Below are 14,699 nucleotides of genomic sequence, written 5' to 3' on the forward strand. Positions count from 1 at the left end.
GCAAAATGATCATGTAACTTTCTTTTTGCTGTTTAAAATCAATTATGGGCTTTTTGGGAGTTTATGAAGTTACCTACATACATAAAGCAATAAACAAGCTGAATCAAACAAATCCCAAGTAAAGAGGCTGGTCATTAAGAGTCACTGAACGGAAGGGGCTCAGTCCCATGTGGTTCATATATTCTGAAGCTTTCCTGGAATAGAGCTTCACATTTCTCTGAACAGGAGACATGCAAGTATTTATTATGAAACCCTCTTATTCTGATCTGCATGGGACATTTTGTTCCTAATAACATGAAGCTGGTCCTTATCTCAACCAATTCTTTACGTGCTTGTGTTTTACTTTATTTTATTTATACCCCAAACACTAAAATAAATTATTTTACTGCCTTTCACAAAGAGATACATCAGGGAAGCGGGGTGTGAGAAGGAAGCTCTGCTGTTAAGGAAATGAGAGCCCGGCCGGGGACTGGGTCTCTCTAGCCTCCGTGTGAGCTCATTCAAAGCATGTCTGAGAGTTAAGAGATAGGTCTGTGCCCTTAAACAGAAACGATCACAAAGATCCATGATGAGTTCTTCCAGCAGATGGGGAAACTAAGGTTAGGATTGAATGGAAGGATTTTGAGGGTGAAGCTAGCAAAAGGAAACGTACTCACTCAGAAAGGGAATGGGTCGTGAGTCTCCTGCATTTCTTCTCCCTCCCTTGGTGCTGACAAAGCAAGTCTTCCCAAGGTTTCCAGGATAAATGGCCCAGAAACATATGGATTATATTTTCCCAGAAACTCAAAGGTCTTTCAAGTTGAAGTGGGAAACTGCTCTGAAAATACACACCAGAGGTTACCTTTGGGCCCCAATTCATCCAAACAGATTTTAAGATATTTTGCTGATTTTTAAAAACTAAGCAAATTTATAGACCTGAATATGTCCTTAGCACAAAGAATAAATAACAGTCACTGGTAGGTTTTCAACCCTTTTAGGTGAATTTCCCTTATTGTAGCAGGCCGGGCCAAGGCCCCAGGCACCCATGGTCTGGGGATAGTTTCTATGAACTGTGGGTTATTGCTGGCAGCTGCTTCTATCTGCTCTTGTGACCTTTCTTCCCTCCCTCTTCTCCAGCAAGGGTGCCATCAGCACAGCTTACCACAGAGGGAGCGTGCCTCAAGAGAGGAGGTGAGGGGAGAAGTCATTCATTCATGCAAAACCATACGTTCATTCATTCATTCCTTCATCCAACAAATATTTCTCAAACACTTAATATGTGCCAGGCACTTCAGGTGCTGGTCATTTCGCCTTCTGTTGAGCTGGGCTGCATTCGATTGCTAGGACTACTGTAACAAGCTGGTGGCTTACATAACAGAAGTGTATTGTCTCACAGTTCTTGAGGCTACAAGCCCAAGATCAAGGTGTTGGCAGGGTCGCTTCCTTCTGAGGGATGTCAAAGACAGAATCTGTTCCATGACTCTCCTCTAGCCTCTGGGGCTTTGCTGGCAATCTTTGGCATTCGTTGGCTTATAGAAACATTACTTTGATCTCTGCCTTCATCTTCACATGATGTTCTTCCTGTGTGTGTGTGTTTCCAAATTTTCTTTTTTTATAAAGACATCAGTCACATTGTAATTAAGGTCTACCCTAATGGTTTCATTGTAACCTGATTACCCCTATAAAGATTCTCTCTTTAACTGAGGTCACATTCCGGGGTATTGGGGGTAGGATTTCAACATATGAATTTGGGAGGCACATAATCCATGATATGGACTAAGCAATACCAGACTGGCTGATCGTGTCCTGTGTATCCATCCCTTTGAGCTATAGGAGAATAGCCTCTCTGCACAACCATCTTCTCTGGAACTTGGGAGCCAGGAGTCCCCAGAAATGCCCCCAAGAAGTAGAAGTTATATCTAGGAGGCATACTTGGACCTAGGGATCTCTTTAGTGGCTTCCCCAAAAGACTATGGTAAAAAACCTACTCCCAATTTGATTAAGAAGATTAGCAAGTTGCCTGGAGTCCCCATTCCTCTTCTAAGACAGGAGAGAGGAGCAGGTACCCTAAGCAGCAGTGTGGCTTCAAATGCCCTGGGCTACTAGCTTTTTTTTTTTTTTTTTTGGCATTAAGTAAAATGTGATTTGCATATAATTCTTTTCTCTAACCAACAAATCATTATAATTTGCTCTGGGAGAGCCAAGGTGGGTTTAACAAAATTAATATGTTGTCTACCGGAAAGAAAAATATTCTAAAATGTGATTTTCAGGTCTCTTTAGCCAGTGTTAAACATTTGTATCATACTCAGATTCAGGGGATCGGGGAATTTTAGAGCTGAAGGTGTCTTTAGAAATCAACTCATCAAGTTTTTACACTGAACTCAGGAAGCAGTTAGCCTGGAGAGGCGGCTTATTCAAGGTAACAGTCAAGGTAGAACTTGCTATGTGCCCAAGATGCTGAGCACTCTCTGAAGATCTTCCTGTTTTCAGGAATGGCCGCTAAGTGGTGAGATGAGATGTGAATGCAGGGACTGCAGCTCTGGAGCCTGACTCTTAACCACAATGCAGTAGTCATTAGTGAAGCACTGGGTTTTGCAGCCAGACCTCCTGACCCCGCTCCAGTGTTTTTCCACAATCCTACCCAGCTTTCCATCTTGCCTTACTCCAGCCCACTATGCATACAACTGCTAGGACAATCTCTGTAAAGTACAACCTCATCATAATGTTTTCTGCTTACAAACCTGCAATCACTTTCTCTTGCTGACTGAGGTTAGTACAAATTTCTCACTTTGTATTGAATGTCCATGACAAAAATTTCTAGTCTTGTTTCTTAGAGTTTCCTTGCACTCCTAAACTCTTAAGCCAAACTTGGCTGCAAACACTTCTCTAAAAGGAGCCTGTTTCTTCTGCCTTTTCCCAAGCTGTTCCTAGACCTGGAGAGCCCTCCTTCCCTTTCCTTTAGAATAGTCTAAAAGTCCCTTTATTTTTTTTTCTTGCTCTTCTAATAGATATAATTTAATGTGCCAGAGGCTGCTGATTGCCTGTCAATATCTATTTTCCCTTTCACCTTTTAGAAATAGAATCTTTGAGTTTTGCTAGGCATATAGCTCCTTGGAATGAAGGCATTTCTCAGCTTCCATCATAACTCAGTGTCCAAGGAGCTGTGACCGGAAGCAAGGTGTACAACAACTGCGTCACACCTAAGAGAAGGAAGTACGTCTTCCCTCTCCTTCTCCCTCTTTCCACTAGATGAAATACAGACCAAGGTGGTATGTTGGGGAGCTATACAGTCTTTAGCCATGCAGATAAAGGCAACAACATAAGAGATGGCAGAGCTGAGAGTTAGATGGAACCTGGGCCCCAACAAAACGGACCTGTCATATCAGCCCTGGACTCCCTGTGCTCAGACCATTATGTATGAGGAAAAAATATTTCTGTCTTGTTTAAATCTCTGTTTGGTTTTGGTAATTCTTGGCTGTCTTTGTTACAGTAGCCAATCTGTATCCTTAGAAATACATTCTTACGATGAGTTCATGTCCTTTGCAGGAACATGGATGAAGCTAGAAGCCATCATCCTCAGCAAACTAACACAGGAACAGAAAACCAAACACCACATGTTCTCACTCATAAGTGGGAGTTGAACAATGAGAACACATGGACACAGGGAGGGGAACATCACACACCAGGGCCTGTCAGGGGTTGGGGGGCAAGGGAGGGAGAACATTAGGACAAGTACGTAATGCATGCGGGGCTTAAGACTTAGATGATGTGTTGATAGGTGCGCAAACCACCATGGCACCATGTATACCTATGTAGCAAACATGCACATTCTGCACATGTATCCCAGAACTTGAAGAACTTAAAGTAAAAAAAGAAAAGAAAAGAAATATAGTCTCATTTTTTTGATCATCTACACCCCTTTGAGTTTTTCCTAAAGCATTTCTTAAGTTTACCACGTAGCAGAGTAAACATGGAGTTTAATGAGATAGATAGTCCTGGCTTTGAATCCCAGCTCCACCACTTCTCAGCTGGGTGGCTCCAGCCTACTTGCTTAGTCTCTCTGAGCTTCAGTTTCTTTACCGGCAAGCACTGAAGACAACAGTCCATGGAATAACTTTCCACTATTCTGAGCTGCCTCTCCAGGGTGATTTTCATCTGGCTGTGTGGACCTCATGAGTCACTCTTCTCCACTATAGGAAAATACCAACCACAGAAACCAAAATGTTCACATCTGCTACTCAGGCACCTTCTCCCACGAAGCAAGCTGGAAATGCTGACACATTCTCCAGCTCTCCCTTGGCTGTAATCTGGGCAGACCATCACCCTTCTGTTTGTAGATGCAAGGCTATGATTCACCCTTCCTCAATCCAACTCCTTACATAAAGAGATTATTATAATTCCAAATTCCCAGCTTATTCTTCATACACTCATAGATGCTTAGAGTTACAAGGCACTTGAGGGTCTTGTGGTCCAATCTTCCCTCTGAAATCAGTGGGGCCCTGGTGAGGATTTCCTCCACAGCCTGTCTCACCAACAGGCATCTTGCCTCTGCTGAATGTGTCTACTTGTCACATGGCAGCCTGTTCTATTTTTTGACAGCACAATCATTATAAGGTTCTTCCTGATACCTTTATTTAGTCCCACTTCTGGAAGGCTCATTACTTAAAATGTTAACCCAGGATGGAATAATTCAGAGACTGTGCTCTACAGAGGGCTGATCTAATTTCTTGTATACATCTTTATTGATGTCTGTTTTGGGAGACTTATCTTCATCATCTTCTTCATCTTCTACTATCTCACACATGGCTAGTGGTTTTCAAATGTTTCTAATCAAGCATTTCTATCAGTAAATACTTTTTGAGCATGTGTCTCCAAACATATCCATATTTATTTATATAATATGTATTACTGTGTTAGCATTTTAGAAAATGAATGAGACACATATAAAAATAGATATTAAAGATGATAAGAAAAATGTAAATGTGAGTTCAAATAGTTCCTGCTCGCATTTCAAGAGATCATCTTGCACATCCTCTGGGCTGCAGATCTCTCTCTTTGGAAATGACTGAACTATTCATGATGCCCCTCCTCACCAGCATACAAGCCGTATATGAGGACAGAGATTCTGTCTTATGTTCTCTGTTGTGCCCAGTGCTTAGAACAGTATCTGGTGCACAGGACACATTCTGTAATTTTTTTTAAATCAATCAGTGATTCCCAGACCTTTATTTATAGCACAGATTCTTCATTTCCAACTGTCTGCAAGACAGCTTCACCTGGATCTCCTCAGGTATTTCAAACCCAACACACGCCCAGCTGAACTCTTCATCTCTAGTGTCTTCCTCCACCAAAGTGTCATCATTTGATTCTCACTGCCGACTTCACACCTGCCCCCCCATGTCGCTAAACTGGTTGACATTAAACACACAACTGACTGATCTCACTTTAAATTAAAGACCATACATCTCAGGTGGACAGCCACCATTGCTCCTCAATTCAAATACATCTTCTATCCCACTTCCTCTCCTGATCTTGTGGCTACTTCTCCATATCTCCTCCCCACTTCTCGAAACTTCAGCACCCTTCTACTTCCTTACTATCAGCTGAATATTTTGCTGAGAAAATAAGAACAACTGAAGAGGACTTCTCTTGGTAGGACCAAATCCACTACACTTCAAGCACTTGAGTCCCTACGTTCTTCTTTCCCTGCTCTTCCAGCGAGTGAGATCGTACCTATTCCTAAGACTAACCCCTCTCTACTTGTGCACTGTCTCTCCTGCTCACTCAAAGCTTTGACGTCTACAATTCATTCCTCTTTGTCCTGCATCATTAATTTCCCCCTTTGCACTGAATATTTTCAATCTGCACATAAACATGCTCTAAAAAAAATGAAGTAAAATCCTTTTGACTCCCCTCAGCCCCCACCCAGGTCTCATTTGCTTTCTCTGTACACTTCTAGTGCCAAGATTTTTGAAAGTAGTGCCAAGATTTTTAAAAGTCGTTTGTAGTCGTTATCTTCACTTGCCTACCTCCCATTCTTTCTTCTGTTTGTCATTACCGCTTTGCCAACATGGCTATTGTCTAGGTTGCCAATGATCTCCATTTTACCATGTCCAGCGGTCAATTTTCTAGCCACATTTTACTGGATCTCTCAGCAGCATTTTGCACATAAGATCACTTCTTCCTACTTGAAACAATTTCTTGGCATTTGAGACATCACGGTCTTGAATTTCTCCCACCAGCAGCTCCATCTCAGTCTCCTTCCCGGGCTGCTCCTCCTCCTCCATTCAACTACTGTATCTTGAGTGGCCAAGGATCCGTCCAGGTCTATGTTCACTTTCCTATCCATATACAGCTCCCTGGGTGATCTCATCCAAGCTTGTGATGTCAAGTATGTTCAAAGTTATATTTCAACTCAAACCTTACCCATGAACTTCAGACTTGGGTATCCAGCCACCTCTCCTCTTGGGTGTTCAGAAGACTTTCCACGTGTAATATGTCCGAAACAAAACCTTTGATTTCCTCCTCCACCTCCTTAAATCCTATTCCTCCCAAACACTTCTCAAGCTCAGTAAAGGGAACCAACAGCCACCTGTTCTTAGGTGAAGAACCCAAGAGTAATTCTCGATTCTTGTTTTTCCCCACATCCAATCCATCAGCAAGTCCTAATTTTTCTATCCTTAAAAAGATGAAAAGACAACCCCCTTCTCAGGACTTTCACTGTGACAACCCAAGTCTCAGCCACCATCTTCTTTTGCCTCTGTGTCTCTGAAATTTGTTCTATTCCCCAGAACCACAGTGATTTAAAATGACAACAAAAACATAAGTCAAATTATGTCTCTTTCCTGCTCAAACCCATCCAATGGCTTCCCATTACACTTAGATTAAAATCCACACTCATGGCTGGGTGTGGTGCCTCACGCCTCTAATCCCAGCACTTCGGGAGGCCGAGGTGGGCGGATCACTTGAGGTCAGAAGTTAGAGACCAGCCTGGCCAACATGGTAAAATCCCATCTCTACTAAAAATACAAAAATTAGCCAGGTGTGGTGGGCACCTGTAATCCCAGTTACTTGGGGAGCTGAGGCAGAAGAATTGCTTGAACCTGGGAGGCGGAGGTTGCAGTGAACTGAGATCATAACACTACACTCCAGCCTGGGCGACAGAGTGAAACTCCATCTCAATAAATAAATAAATAAATATAAAAAATAAAATCCACACTTACTATTATGGTGGTCAAGGCTATAAGAATCCAGCCCCTGCCTGCTTTTCTCCTTTTTGTTGTTTGTTGAACAAGACTCTCTTGTTTTAGTAGAGGTTCTATATGCTCACTATCCCCTTTGCCTGGATATCTTCTCCCCAGGACTTCTCACGGCTTTCTCCATTAGTCTCTGCTCTAACATCACCTCCTCAGAAAAGTCTGTCTCCTGCATAAAATAAATATTGTGCCCCATCCTTATATCATGCTTTACTCTTCTTCAGAAAGCTTCTCACAAGCTGAAATTACATTATCTCTTGATATATTTACTGACAGTCCTCCAGTTGAACGTAAGGTCCTGAAATTAGGGCTTTTAAAATTTTGTTCAAAGCTGTATTCCCAGTGCCTAGATTAGTATCTAGTACATAATAGGTTCTCAATACACATTTCGTGGGTGAATTTATATGTTTACCTCAATTACCCAAGAAGAAACATGGGCAGTCATTCTAGTTTTTTTCTGCTCAAGACATTTTATTCTCCCACAACCATGGGTCAGCAAGTCCTTTGGCCTACTCTCCCAACATCTCTTAAATCCATCCTCTCTTGTCCTCCAATTCCCATCTTTCTCACAATTTTTTTCTCTATACCACCTCCAGAGAGGTCTTAAAACATAAGTCCAATTGGATCTCTCTTCTGCTTAAGAGGCTTCAATAGCTCTCCATCACCTGAAGAAGGAAGCCCAAACTCCATATTATAAGGTGATCTGGAGTCTGTCTGTATTTCCAACCTGGTTTCATGTCAATCCTTTTTCCACATATGTCCTATGTACCCAGACAATTTGCATCCATTGAACCCAGGCTACTTGAAGTTCCCAAATGAAAACATTCTTTTGCTTACACTGTTCCCTCTACTTGAGTGCTTTTCTCTCTTTTTAAAGCCTGGCCAAGTACTGCTTATTCTTTAAGCACAAAATGACCTCTTCCCAATTTCTGAAAGCAAAGAGGATTCACCCTCTGTGTTCTCAAAAAACCATACCTGGTTAGTATTTCTATGGTTGTTGTTGTTTTACCTGAATGTCTTATTCAGTCACTTGTTTATTTATTCAAAAAATAAGTATAGTCTTATTGAGCAACTACTATATGCTACGCACTATCCTAGGCACTAGGGATACAGTTGGATACAAAACAGGTAGAACATTTACTTTCAAGAAGCAAAGGGATGGTCTGGCATGGTGGCTTATGCCTGTAGTCCCAGCACTTTGGGCAGCCAAGGCGGGCAGATCATCTGAGGTCAGGAGTTCGAGACCAGCCTGGCCAACATGGTGAAATTCTGTCTCTACTAAAGATACAAAAATTAGCTGGGCATGGTGGCATGCACTTGTAATCCCAGCTACTTGGGAGGCTGAGGCAGAGAATCGCTTGAACCTGGGAGGTAGAGGTTGCAGTGAGCAGAGATTGTGCCACTGTGCTGCAGCCTGGGAGACAGAGCAAGACTATCTCAAAAAAAAAAAAAAAAAAAGAATCAAAAGAAGCAAAGGGGAGTCAGACAGTGAAAAATAAGTAAAATACACAACGATTAGATGATGCTGAGTGCAATGAAATACAATAATTCAGAGACAGAGCACATGGAGGCTCCCACATGGGTGGAAGCTGTCATACTGACTAGGACACTGGGGAAGGCTTCACTGGAATGACATTTGAGTTAAATCCTGAGCAGGTGAGGAGCATCTGGGGATGAGTATTCTCGGCCAAAAATATAGTAAATGAAGAACCATTGATGTGGGAGTGAGCTTGGCCTGATTTAGAAAAAGCACAAAGGCCACTGTGCTTGGAGCAGAGAGAACAAGGGAAAGAGAAGCATTAGATGGGGTCAGAGAGTAGCAATGGAAGCCTTGAGGTTGTGGCATGAGTGAGGTGGGGCGTGTTGGAGGATACTGAGCAGAAAGGAGTGTGGGCTCAAGCATGTTTAAATAGCATCCTGTGTCCTGAAGAGAAGGGTGACTGCAGGGAGACCAGGGAGGAGGCTCCTGCCATAGGCCAGGCTTGGGCCAGGATGGTTGTCCTTATTAGACTCGAGTAACTTGAAATCTGGGACTAGATCCCATTTATGTTTTAACCTCCAGCATCCAGCACAGTGCTCCACACACAACACAATGGGTGCTCAAAGGCACTGAATAAACAAATAAGGCAAGTTGTCTCAGCAAGCAGCTACAGCTTCTGAAGTCAGCACTGTTTGTTTTTCTAGGGCCATGTCTTAGTCTGTTTTGTGTTGCTATAAAAGAATGTCTGAGACTGGGTGATTTATAAAGAAAATATAGAAGTTTACCTAGCCCTTGGTTCTGCAGGCTGAGAAGTGCTAGGGCATGGGCCTGGCTTTCCACAAGGGGTGTCATGCTGCATTACAACCTGGCGAACAACAGTAAGGAGAAGCAGACATGCGGAAGAGGGGGAAACCTGAGGGATGTCCTGGCTTTGTAACAACACCCTCTTGGGGAACTAATCTATTTCTGGGAGAACTAATCCAGTCTTGAGAGAGTGAGAACTCACTCACCAACATGAGAACAGCACCAAGCCATTCATAAGGGATCCACCCCCATGGCGCAAATACCTTCCACTAGCCCCCAACCCCCGACGCTGCCACGGTGGGGATCAAATCTCAACATGAGCTTTGGTGGCAACAAACGAACCATATCCAAACCATTGCAGGAGAGATTTTGCAACATTTTGTTTGCAGCAGGCAAGCTTCATCTTCTGTGTTTCCTAATTGAATGGCCCTTAGGCCACATTCTGAGGACAGCGTGGGTGTTTGCATGAGGGCCAACACAACCAAAACTTGATTGTGAAATTGTTTTTCTTTAAATTACCTTTGGACATTTGAAACATGTGTTTCACAAAATAAGTAAAAACCACCCATTCTCCAAGTCAGGCCGCCTTAGGTAATTGAGTGCCTCAAGACCCCAGGTGCATCCTAGAACGCAGTCCAAACCTGTCTGAAACGCACATCAAGTCTTTGATGGTCAATGTCTGTCTTTCTGGTTCTAATTTAAAGATAAAAGATACCTGTAATCCCAGCACTTTGTGAGGCTGAGGTGGGCAGATCACTTGAGGCCGGGAGTTCGAGACCAGCCTAGCTAACATGACGAAACCCTGTCTCTACTAAAAATACAGAAAATCTAGCCAGGCATGGTGGCGCACACCTGTAGTCTCAGCTACTTGGGAGGCTGCGGCAGGAGAATTGCTTGAATCCAAGAGGTGGGGCTGCAGTGAGCCGAGATGTCAAGACTCCGTCTCAAAAAAATAAAAAAAAAATCTTCATTAAAAAAAATCCAAATCAACATTTGGATAAGGTAATTTGAGAAGGATTTATTAACATGTGAATTTATGTATTTACTTATTTTTAAGAAAGTGAAATGTACAGAGAGATGGCAGGAGAGCAGTCAGGTAGCAGTTCTTTAAACTCTCTGTAAAGCTGGATGGTTATATGATTTCTCAGAGTTGCTGCAGGGCTTTGATGAGATAATATCACTAAAATGCCTTGCATCAAGCCTACCATAGAGTGACACTCAAGAAATGTTAGTCCCAGCATTTTCCCTTAACAATTGCCTTTCTCCCTAACAATTCTCTCCGCTGTTTGCCAGGGATCTGAATGTCCTGGGTCCACCAGGCTTCTCAGTCTGACAAGATCACTTTTTTCTTCTGGTAACCTCACGGCTGCAAGATGAGTTTTACGTGCCCTTTCTTTCATAATGTGATATCAATTTTTCATGATTTTTGGTATAACTTTAAATTCTTCAACATTGTATTTAATTTTTATTTTGGACAAAGTCTAAATTTTCCTAGACCTTGAAAATTTCATTTTTTTTAGATGTGAGCAATAATGCAATTTTTTTAACCCTAAAAGTTTGTTTTTTTCCTTCTTGATTTTAAAATAAACTCACACATTTTTGTGGGTGCCTAAGAGTACCATGGACCCTGGACGCTGTGCCTAATGAGAAATGATGGAAAGAGAAACAAAAATGTGAAGAACAAAGTCCAGCAACTCAAAGCTGCTCAAGGAAGGGATATTGCTTCTGTGGGAAGTTTTACTCGTCCCTCAAATGGGTTTTCCTGGCTCTTTGACTCTTCAGTCCCTTCCAGAGGACAATAGTAAGATTTGTTCTTTGAAACTGAAGGAAAACGGTAAAAGGTCGGTGACTGGGTTGGTGAATATTAGCTAATGTGAAACAGAGCACAGGACTTGTCTAACAAGGAATTTGCATATTCCCATCCACGTGGCCTGGCGTAGGTTCTGCCTGGGGCCATGGGTAATGAATGCCTGCACAGCCTCTCCAGACTGTCAAGGGAGCCACTTGCACCCAAACCTAACCTCAGGGACCTTCAGGCAGATCAGGGAGCAGGTCATGCACTACTCAGGAGGACAAAATGAACTGACTCAGCCTGCTTTTCGGGGCAGGGGATTGATTCCTGGACCATTAGGGAGTGTTTAAAAGAGGTTAATTGGCTGCTGGTGGGACCACTTGTCACTTTCCAGGCAAGACAGGGCTGCCTTCAGCATCTCTAGTGAAAGTGGTGAATTAGCACTTCAGAAGTGAGATGGCATGGACAGAAGCTTCTGGGGCTGAGCTCACCATTGGAAGCTTCCTTCCAGCTTCCTGAAGGTCTCTGGAGGTGTCTTCTTACCCGGGAGGATGATCCCTGGTGGCTCCCTGCTGACATTCTTCAAAACTAGGCTATTTCCCCAGTGTCCTGCGGATAGAACAGAAGAGGAAATGATGAAAGTAGGTTGCTCTATTATTAACTCATCTTTTAATTTCAGTTCCTTTGTTTTAGTATGTTTCTTGATGCTAGGCATGACACCCATTCATTCATTCAACAAATGTTTATCAATGATATGTGACATTCTAGGCACTATTCTAGACATTCAGAATACAGCAGTGAACAAAATAAAGATCCCTACCAGTGAAGTAAAAATTCTAGAGGGGAAAAAGGGCAAGAAACAATAACACAACTGCACAGTTTATTGTCTCTAAGATGGCAGTGATACAAGATGCACTGTTAGTCTATGTGCCACTAAAGAAAGAAAGAATGCTGCTAATAAATTGCTGCCATTATAGAGTGCATCTTGATGTTATGTATGTTAAGACGTGAAACTCAGAATTGATTACATAAGATAAATAAACTATAATATATTAAAATGTGGCTATGAAAAAAGTGAAGCTGGGAGCGGAGTGGTGATATTGAACAAAGGCTTGAAAGAAATGGGACTGTTAAATTAATGGCAACTCCTTTTGCAAAACTGCTTTATTGAGATGTAATTTATATATAATAAAACTCACCCTTTTAAGTGTATAATCCAATACATTTTAGTAAGCTTACAGAGTTATGCAAACATGATCTAGATTACCATGATCTAGATTTATAATATTTATTTCTTTTTTTTAAAGAACATGCAACAGGAGATCTACCTCTTAACAAATTTTTAAGTTACAATACAGTGTTGTTAACCAGAGTCACAGTTTTGTACAGCAGATCTCCAGAACTTAATCATCTTATATAACTAAAACTTTATACCCCTTGAATAATAACTTTCCATTTACGCTGCCCCATCCCCTAGCAACCACCATTCTACTCTGTTTCTATGTGTTTGACTTTAGATACATTTAGATCCTTATGTAAGTGGAATTATGCAGTGTTCGTCCTTTTGTGACTGGCTTATTTCACTTAGCATAATGTCCTCCAGGCTCTTCCATGTTGTAGCATATGGTAGAATTTTTTAAAAGCTGAATAATATTCTACTGCATGTGCAGTATGCCACATTTTCTTTATCCATTCATCCAGCAATGAACATTCGGGTGGTTTCTACCTCTTGGCTACTGTGAATAATGCTGCAATTAACATGGGAGTGCAGATATCTCTTTGGGGTCCTGATTTCAAATCTTTTTGATAAATCCCCCAAATGGGATTGTTAGATCATATAGTATTTCTATTTTGATTTTTTCATGAACCTCTATACTGTTTTCTATAGCAGTTGCACCATCTTACATTCCTACCAACAGTGTGCCAGGATTTCAGTTTCTCAACAGCCTAGCCAACAATTATCTTTGGTTTTTTTTGTTTTTTTTGTTTTTTTTGTTTTTGGATAATAGACATCCTAACAGCTGTGAGATGATATCTCGCTGTAGTTTTGATGTATTTTCCTGATGACTAGTGATGTTGAGTACCTTTTCATATACCTATTGGAATGGCAGCTATTTATTGAACAACTGTGAGATCCAAGAGGGCAGATATCATTTGTTTACCACTGTGTCCCCACTGTTAAAGCATCTGGCACATGGTAGGTGCTCAATAAACATTTGTTGAATGAACGAGCTACTATTCATATATGCCAGGCACTTCACAGTGAATTCTTATCAAATGTTTGGAGGTAGGCATTGTCATGCCCATTTTATGAACAGGGAAACTGAGGCTCAGAAAAGTAACTTGTTCCTGGTCACAAACCCAGGCGAGGAGAATATAGTACTTGAACCCAGGTCTCTCTGATGTTAACACGTAAACTCTTCCTCTACATCTCACTGGCTTCTCTGCTTCTGCCATTTTAATATCCCTCTGGTACAAAAAAAAAAAAATTGGAACACCAAGCAAGCAGGGGCTCTGGATAAAAATCAGACTTATAGAAACCAGAATGAAACCTTTGGGAATAGAAAGCCCAATTCACTGCCTGGGAAATGTCACATTTTGTGGAGGTGCAAGCAGTTGGCTTGTTATCTCAGATCTCAAGTACTAGCTACTTCCACTTTAAAATCTATTATTTGAGTGAATTAAGACTCCCTGCCTCCAAAGAGACGATTTTTTTAGTAAAAACTCTCCCTTGTTAAACAGTTTAACTCAAACTGGCAGCATAACTGTTAAAAATAAACTTACTTTGATACTTTGCAAAGCATAAGGCCAAATAACAATGGACGTGGACACCCACCACAGCCTTTCTAAGACTAAGTCAAACATCCTATATATAGAGAAACATCTTGGGTAAAATCTGTTAAGCCAATATTGGCTGAATTCAAAATTACACCTAATTTGAAACAACTGCTTTTTCCTCAGCCAACTGGCTACCCTATTGTTCTTTAATAAAAATAACAGAAAATCCAAATTTGAAGTCAAGTTCTCCCCGAAGAAAGATATGTTTCATATTCAAAGGCTCTACTGGTGACACTTGTGATATGAGCTGGGGTCTCCATTGTCTATCCTGGTAGAGTGAGAAGATTATCAGTGGTTAGGCAACGTCCCTAAAAACTTGAAATTTTTGCTACAAACATGAGGGAATAATTAAACTTGGTTGGAATAAACAAACTTTCAGGGCAGTCTAGGCAGAGATCAGAATTCTCAAAATCCAAAGGCCTTTGTTGTGTTTTATTCATAACCTGCTTAGAAGAAAGCTGAAAATGGATCCTATATACCAGGAGCTCATTCCTTTTTTTTTTTTTTTGAGGCAGAGTTTCTCTCTGTCACCCAGGCTGCAGTACAGCGG

The 14,699-nt window shown here is 41.6% G+C and overlaps 1 long non-coding RNA gene across 1 annotated transcript in view; it reads left to right on the plus strand.

Moving 5' to 3' along the window:
- Positions 1-11,686: 11,686 nt before the first annotated feature.
- LOC116467533 (uncharacterized) overlaps positions 11,687-14,699 on the plus strand; it is a 33,898-nt gene continuing 30,885 nt past the window's right edge. The window contains exon 1 of the long non-coding RNA XR_004247809.1: positions 11,687-11,952. This is a non-coding gene — a long non-coding RNA (uncharacterized LOC116467533). The remainder of the gene's footprint in view (positions 11,953-14,699) is intronic.

Source organism: Hylobates moloch, unplaced genomic scaffold (genome assembly GCF_009828535.3).
Source record: "Hylobates moloch isolate HMO894 unplaced genomic scaffold, HMol_V3 SCAFFOLD_2, whole genome shotgun sequence".
In the NCBI taxonomy this organism is placed as follows: domain Eukaryota; kingdom Metazoa; phylum Chordata; class Mammalia; order Primates; family Hylobatidae; genus Hylobates; species Hylobates moloch.